Source organism: Labeo rohita, chromosome 19, assembly GCF_022985175.1.
Source record: "Labeo rohita strain BAU-BD-2019 chromosome 19, IGBB_LRoh.1.0, whole genome shotgun sequence".
NCBI classification, from domain to species: Eukaryota; Metazoa; Chordata; class Actinopteri; order Cypriniformes; family Cyprinidae; genus Labeo; species Labeo rohita.
The window spans coordinates 27,330,648-27,339,497 of NC_066887.1; the positions used below are offsets into that span (position 1 = coordinate 27,330,648).

The 8,850-nt window shown below is 39.3% G+C and overlaps 2 pseudogenes; both read right to left on the bottom strand.

Annotated features, from left to right (window-relative positions):
- Positions 1-2,634: 2,634 nt before the first annotated feature.
- Positions 2,635-4,187, bottom strand: LOC127181548 (C-type lectin domain family 6 member A-like; annotated as a pseudogene).
- Positions 4,188-5,754: 1,567 nt separating this feature from the next.
- Positions 5,755-8,481, bottom strand: LOC127181550 (uncharacterized protein K02A2.6-like; annotated as a pseudogene).
- Between the last annotated feature and the right edge of the window lie 369 nt (positions 8,482-8,850).

The window sequence follows — 8,850 nt, forward strand, 5'->3', positions numbered from 1 at the left end:
ACAAAAACTGAGAAGACTCAGAAGAACTTTAGTCCACTTAAGAGAAGTGACTTCTCGCTCTTGTTCTTGTTTTTGAAAGGAGAAACCTGGGGTCAGAAATTTTGACAAATTATTCCAAACAAAAAGTCTACACATCTTTAGCATTCAAATTAAAAAGCAATAATTTTGTCACTTTTTCATTTGATATTTTATTTTAGGATGCATGAGGATTCTTCCTGCTTTGAATACATTTTCCCTTATTATGATCTTAGTGTCATTTACACAGAACTGAGCAAAATATAAATGATAAAACCTTACCACTGTACAGAGAGCATCTGACATCTAAAGCTGTCGTTGAAGGCATGCAGTCAACATTTTCATAGATAGATTCCATTTTGTCAGCTGGATAGAAGATGTGTAGGGTGAGTGTTTGCTGGATAAACAGAAGCCACAGAAGAATTTCTACTGTCGTTAAATATCATTTTATACAGACAGGAGCAAATTAAGGTTAATTAGAAGTGGTTAATGATCAAATATGGTGACTGAATTCCAACATGATTTAAAAGTATAACCATGGTATCTGTAATAAATATTTAATAGTATAAAGTAACACAACACTAACAACAACAAAAACGTTTTTTGTTATATATCTTAATATATATCAAACATTTTAAAGAGGCTTTGTGTTAGTAGTTGCACACAAAGCCATACGCAGTACGTACTGATGCTGAGGAATCAGTGATGCAGTTATGCAGATCTTTAATGTTCCGTTGCGTCTGTGTGCATCAGTGCTCATACTGACAGATTCATAATGTAGAAACGTGCAGGAAGTTACAAAACATCAAAGAGTCAGATCTAAAAAAGCGGGTTACAGGTCGATCTATCTGGTGTCTCACCGAATTCACTGTACAGTTCTGTGAAAAGTACGTATAATGCATGAAATGAAATTTTCGCAGCAAGTTCTGTGCCGTTTTTTCCTTTTCAGCCATTGTATTTAAACAAACTCCTCCTAGATGTTTAAACGGATCAACACTAAATTTGGTCAGTGCAATGTAAACCCCTTTGTGACGTTAAGATCTTGAGTTTTGTTCTTGTTTTAGTCCTGTCCTATACACATGTCCATGACCATATTCAGTTATAGTCATAGCGCCACCTGCTGGGAACAGGAAGTGGCATGTTTTATGCTCCAATGAACTCTTCCTAGAGATTTAATAAGCATCATATTTGGTCAGTCTACTCTAAAGGCCTTTGCCATGTTAAATGTCAAAAAGATCTTGAGTTTTCATTGAAGCATGCGTCTGTGGCAACCTGACAAACTTCGATGTTTCGCCATGTAAAAGGAAGTTGCTATAACTCAGCCATACAATGTCTGATCTGCCCCAAAATTTACACGTTCGCTAAGAGTCCTGGCCATATATAAATGACTTTGACATATTCCTCCTATATTTACCACTTTAAATGCATATTGTTCACCATTTACTCTTTTACTAAAGCCACCGGTTGGCTGTGAGCCCGGGGGCGAGGGCCCTTTCAATGCTGCTTGCAGCTTTAATTTACACTGGAACTTTACTTCGACAATAGCAATGGGTGAAATTCACTTGTATTCTGTCGAAAAAAAAAAAAGTATGACAGAATTGTCTCTTACATCGACTAGGATTTTGCGTATGCACAACACTGAGAAAATGCTCTTACTCATATGTGTTTTTGGACATGTTGTCAGCCTAAATAATGAACAAATCATTCAATTGAATCAGATCTTTTTAATGAATCTGTGAACAGGTCCACACAATCGACACTGCACTCCAACCCTCCAAAGCTTGCAGACTCATTAAGCTAAGAAGCGTTTATTTTGTATATATCTGATTCATAATGATGAAGGTTAGTCCTTTAGTCCACATATGTGAACAAGCTTCTCTCTTTTGTTCTTGCTGTTCAGTAGAGTTGGTAGAAGTATGATAAATTGAAGGAAATTACTTCTTAATTCTTGAATAAGTGCAGAGTTTCTGTAGGAACTATCGATAAATTTGCTTACATTTGCATATATTTATTTATTTTTATAAACAAAAAATTTCAACACAACAACAGTTTGTTTCCTGAGAACACAGTTTTCTCTTAAAATCTAGCTTCATCATAAAGCTGACTGTTGTCTAAATGTTTGCCAGTGTGATTTTATTATGATCACCCTATTGAAAAAAACAAAAAACAAAAAAACAGCTAAAACCAGCCCAAGCTGGTTAGCTGACCTTAGCTGGTTTAAGGTGGAAGTAGCTTGTTTTAGCTGGTCTCCCAGCCTGGCTAGACTGGTCAGGCTGCTTTTAGTGGGTTGTTTCAGCTTGTCTTCCAGCCTGACCAGCTAAGTAAGTGGCCAAAACCCCTCAAAAGGTTAGCAGCACTGACTCAATAATTCAAAGCTGGATGTCAGACACAAACCAGTTAAAGGTTGTTGCAATAGTGACATCTAGTGGAGAACCAATGAGGGCCAAATACAGAGAACAGGCACAAACATGAGTTCTCACATTTATCTTTCAAATCTTATCCAGCTTAACAACAATTTTATACAGCTTGCTATCAAATATTGAGAAAGTGACAGGACATGTTTGGAAGACATGAAATTGCACGTATGACAGAATGGTAACTTTTGTATGAAATATTGAATTAAACAGCTGCAGAAGCTTCACACACAAATCCTTTCTCTTCAAAACAGTAAGCATCTGTCCAGAAATCCGTCTCTCCTTCTGGATGTCCCAGACTAGCGCAGTCTTCACCATCTGGATGAACTTTAGTCCAGTTATCAGGCTCACTGATTTTATTGTTTTGTTTCATCCAGAATCTGCAGAGAGAGAAAAAAAAACCCATAACGCTTCTGTTTAAGTAGTGACCTGCTTATTATCTTCACTTTTTGTTAGCTTTACTGTTGTATTGTCAAGAATAATGAAGATCTTACTCTACTGAATTGTTAAGTGGCTGGTTATTCACCCAAACCCAGTGTCCCTCAATGTCCAAATCATTAAGACCAATCCAGCTGGTTATTTTAACATTAGATGTAACAAAATCCTGATATAGAGAAAAAAACCCTGATATAATGCACATAAAGCTTAGAGCACAGCAGTGTATAGCCCTAAAATTCAGTCAAATCAAGTCAATGTGAAATGAAAATGCACTATTTGTTGGTTTTAGAATGATTCATCAGGGATCTTTATCTTGGTAATCATTAGGCAACAATTTCATTAAAATGAAATAGCATGACATGTTGCTGAAATTACTGTCTTATGTAACATCACACATCTAATTTAATGCTTTTGATGTGTTTGTTCCCCTCCCACCATTTACTGTCAGTGAGCAAGCTGTGCCTTGTGACGGAATGGAATTAGGTGATATCCTTTACCCAATCTGCCGAGACCATCAATTTTGATTACTAAAAGGTCATCAATTTACACACCTGCGCCGCTTTGCTATTTATGATCACTAGATGTCCTCCTAGAGTCACACAGTGATCTCGACTCTGTGTCCAGTTCATCTTGACTGTAGAGAAGTAACACTTTTCTCCAGAATGAATCCAGCAAATGGCACAAAGTGCACAACCTGTGTTGTCTTTAGTAAAAGAGATAGTGGTGATTTAATTATTTGTTATTTCAGACTCATTTTCTCTTTATATTAGAATAATTGTGTTTATATTCAAGGTCTTTTAACTTTGCATAAAACTCAAAGACATGTAAATGTCATATAAATGTCTCCTCATGCTGGTTACGGAGTGCATCAAACTGTTCTTTGTAATCTGAATGACAAGACAAAAAAAGTAGAAGAAAAAAAGAAAATAATCAAGATGAACTGATCCATTCTTCAGACCATGATGCTTTAAATCTTAACTCATATTAATATTGTTGGCTGTAAGTTTATTAAGCTCTCTTGCCATGACTGGTAAAGAAAGAGAAGAAAATGTGTGAAAAACAAACAAAACACAGACTTCTGTTGCTGTACTAGATCATAAATTATTTTACTCACTTGTGCCATTAGTTTTTTGGGCAGAGAGTTGCATTGAAACGCTGACATCTGATTAAAAACAAAACAAACAGTAGCAGTCATGTCGCACTGTATATATTATATAATGTATTTGAGTTATGCTTACACAGTATTCCTAGAATACAGAGACCTTCAAGAGCAAAAAGCAGACAGACAGCAAAAACAATCAGAAGAACTTTAGTCCACATATGTGAACAAGCTTCTCTCTTTTGTTCTTGCTGTTCAGTAGAGTTGGTAGAAGTATGATAAATTGAAGGAAATTACTTCTTAATTCTTGAATAAGTGCAGAGTTTCTGTAGGAACTATCGATAAATTTGCTTACATTTGCATATATTTATTTATTTTTATAAACAAAAAATTTCAACACAACAGTTTGTTTCCTGAGAACGCAGTTTTCTCTTAAAATCTAGCTTCATCATAAAGCTGACTGTTGTCTAAATGTTTGCCAGTGTGATTTTATTATGATCACCCTACTGAAAAAAACAAAAAACAAAAAAACAGCTAAAACCAGCCCAAGCTGGTTAGCTGACCATAGCTGGTTTAAGGTGGAAGTAGCTTGTTTTAGTTGGTCTCCCAGCCTGGCTAGACTGGTCAGGCTGCTTTTAGTGGGTTGTTTCAGCTTGTCTTCCAGCCTGACCAGCTAAGTACACACATATATATAGCATAAATGTTTGTTTTAAAACAAAACTAGAAACAAAACTGCTAGGAAAAAGCATTTGTATGATTGGATATCTGACTGAAAACCTCAAATAGCAACTAAGATAGCGATCTTGTGACAGCTGCACCTGTGTGATAATTTTTCAATATGGCACACATTAGAAAAATATCTGCTGATTTGCAGCTTGAGAACATGCAGACTTACAGTCTGCCCACAGGAAGTCAAGCGGTAAACTTCACAGTTCACACATAACTTCTTCATTAGCAAATTTTTTTTTTTCCTTCTGCTTTTGACAAATGTTTTTATTCAAAACAATGTAAGAGCTAAATGCATTTACTTACTAAATGGTAACATATGTAAATATAAGTTTAGCATGTGAAGGATGAGGATGCATTAACCAAAGTGCTATTAAGGGAAATTTAATAACTTGTTTCTGTAAACAGACTGAGACGTGATGACTGGTTGAGACAACGCATCAAGCTTTATTGCGCTCCAGACACACTGTGGGAGCATAGGGGTATATTTATTTGTACGACACGCAGGACCCTCGTTCTAATTACAACCCATGAACATAAAGACATTACCCACTAAATAAACATTTGGTTGGTTTACTCTTTAATCAAAACGAAAATAATAATTCCTTTGGAATATCACATTTCCAAATTATTACATTCTTCCCCCCCTTTAAAGAAAACACACCAACTACTTTTCACCCTAACTTGGTTACATTACAACTTGTGTTTTTTCTTCTTCTTTTTTTTCCCTGTTCGAGGATGTTTCTCACAACACAAAGTCTTCCAAGTGTTTGGGCTAGTGTTTTCTATCTTTGCAAGACAATTATTATGTTTGTGTTTTTGGATGCAATGTGTCTGTTTAAAAATAAATGCTGTGAGTTTCAATTTTGCAGTTGTGTTGATTTCCTAAAAAATCTGGTTCTAGATATCCAAAACTACTTGTCAAAGTCCAGTAAACTCAAATAGTTACTTTATGATGTTGAGGAAAAATTAATAGTGTATGTCAACTAGACATGGTTCATAGTTGTGAAAACATGAAAAATTGAACAGTCCTTTGGGACCTACATACCTCTGGGACTGAACTCAGGGTTTCTCTTTCAACAGTCCCTGGTTGGTCCTGAGAACCCAACTTCCCTGGTACTTCCCTGGTACTATCCCAACGTCTCTACCAACAGAGTCTGTCCCACTGCCTGCTGAGGTGTCTAACGAAACATCCCCACACCCCTTCTCTTTTGACTCTGAACCTTTCAACTCCTGAGAAAGAATCTGGTCCACATGTCTCTGCATAGTTTTGCCATCTCCGAGCATGACCTGGTATGAGAGAGGGCCGGACACTTTGGCAATGAACCCAGGAATCCACTTGGGTCCATAACTAAAGTTCTTGGTCAAAACAGCATCAACAACTTGAAAATTCCTGATTGGGCATTTGTTGTCATGATACTGCTTTTGTTTGCTTTGTTTGTCCCGTACTTTCTGTTGCAAATCTGGATGCAGTAGATCAAGCGTGGAACGCAGTTTTCGTCCCAGCAGCATTTCTGCCAGACTGATTCCAGTGGTGGACTGTGGTGTGATTCTGTAGCTGAACAGCACCCGTGCCACTTTGGATGCCACACTCCCCTCTCCTGCCTTTTTCATCATAGTTTTGAATGTCTGTACGGCTCGTTCAGCCAAGCCGTTTGATGATGCATGAAAAGGAGCAGAAGTGATGTGTCTTATGCCATTTTTGTTCATGAAGTCCTTGAACTCTGTACTCACAAAATAGGTAGCATTATCCGAAACTAACATCTCGGGCAGTCCATGATTGCTGAAACTCTTCCTTAGGCAATCAAGAGTAATTCCCAATGATGCAGTGGAAACAGGATACACATCCATCCACTTCGAGTGAGCATCAATGAGAATCAAAAACATGTGACCAAGGAATGGACCTGCATAATCTATGTGTATCCTTTCCCAGGGTTTTTCTGGCCACTCCCATGGATGAAGTGGAGCAGTGGCTGGAGCATTCCTGTGTTCCTGACATGTTGAACAGCACTTTGCCAAAGCCTCAATGTCTTCATCCAGTCTTGGCCACCAGAAATAACTCCTCGCCAGTGCTTTCATACGAGAGATGCCAGGATGACATTGATGTAGTTGCTGTAAGACATCCTTGCAACGCTGTGGAGGTATGATGACCCGAGCACCCCACAAGACACATCCATCTTGTATACTCAATTCTGTTTGTTTGGTGGCATAGGGTGTGAATTCAGGACATTCTTTATGAAAAGCCCCCCCTGTCAGCACCACTTGTCGTACCCGTGCCAGAATCCTTTCCACTCCAGGTGCGAACCTTCTCGGCTGATACCAAAGGTATGTCTTCCATCATTAATATTCTGTCCTCTCAACCAGTTTCTAGGGCCATGTCAGGAACAGGACACCTACTCAAGGCATCAGCGTTGGCATGCTTCTTTCCCGGCTTATAAACAATAGTGTATTCATAAGCCTGCATCATGCGCGGTGACACAAATTGTGGAACAGCTTTCCTTTCCCCAAAGAGGGATAACAGAGGTTTGTGATCCGTGCAAATTGTGAAAATTCTACCAAACAAATACTTGTGGAAATGCTGAATTACAAAAATAACAGCGAGTCCCTGTTTGTCGAGCTGCGAGTAGTTGCGTTCTGCCGGTCTCTCTTTGCCATCCCCCATTCGATGTGACAAAACAGCTCCTACCCTGTAGGGAGATGCATCACAGGCCAAGATGAGGTCTTTTTGAGTATCATAATGCACAAGCACCTCAGGCGACTGAATGAGTTGCTTGGATTTCTCAAACACCTCATGTTGTTCACTACCCCAATGCCATTTTACACTTTTTCACAAAAGGTTATGCAAGGGGGCCAGCAAGGTTGACAAGTTTGGCAGGAACCTGTGGTAGTAGTTAAGCAATTCTAGATATGCCTTCAATTCGGTGACATTTTGCAGAGCAGGTGCTTTTTGAAGAGCTTCCACCTTGTTTGGAAATGGACGAAGACCTGTAGAGTCCACTCCATGGTCCAAAAAGTCTGTCTCACACTGCATGAATGCACACTTTTCCCATTTTAACCTCAGTCCGCCGTCTTTCAGACACTTCAGAACCTCACTCAGTGTGTGCAAATGTTCTTGGTCGCTCCTGCCTGTTATAAGAATGTCGTCGAGGTGTATCGCAACCCCAGAGATACCCTGTAGTAAGCCCTCCATGATTCATTGAAAGATGGCAGGACTGGAAGCCACACCAAATGGCAGTCTGTTCTCTGTGAATAATCCCTTGTGAGTGTTCAGCGTCACATATCTTTTAGACACCTCATCCAAGCTTGCGCCAGCATCAGCGCTTTTTCAAAAGTAAGCTCCGGTTCTGCCAATAACCGACGCTGTATTCCATCCACCTCAATTCCACACACCAGTCTGTCACGGAGCATTTCTTTCAACTTTTCTCCGTAATTGCAATGTTGAGCGAGCTCACGCAGCACCACAACATAATCCGCCACGGTCTCATTAGGCTGTCTGTTCTGAGAATTGAACTTAAAACACTGCACGATCTCACTTGGTTTGGGGTTATAGTGATTTCTTAACAGTTCCACTAACTCGCTGAAACTTTTATCACCTGGTTTGTCAGGACTAAGCAGATTTCTCATGAGACTATATGTCTGACTACTGACCAAACTAAGAAGAATAGCCCGTTTCTTTGCAGCATCTTCGATCTCATTTGCTTCAAAAAAATTAGATAGTACCTCGCAATATTCCTCCCAAGTCTGCATCTTACTGTCAAAAGGAGTGGGCGTTCCTACCACGAGTGCCATTGCTGTTTCGTCCTGGACGACGGCTACTTCGTGTGGTCCTCAAACGAAGGAAAAAAAAACATCCAGATTCCTCTAAAAGTCCGAAGTAGCACTAAACTTTAATCCTCGTCGCCATTATGTAATAACTTGTTTCTGTAAACAGACTGAGACGTGATGACTGGTTGAGACAACGCATCAAGCTTAAAGGAACCGTATGTAGGATTGTGGCCAAAACTGGTACTGCAATCACTTTCAAAATACTGTAGAACGGCGTATCCCCTCCCCCTCCCCCTGACTCGAGGTTGCCAGCTAAGCTGCAGGATTCAGCAGGAACGTAGGCTGCTACCAGGAGCTTCCAATGGTAAGTGACGAGTCCTACACAATACGTTT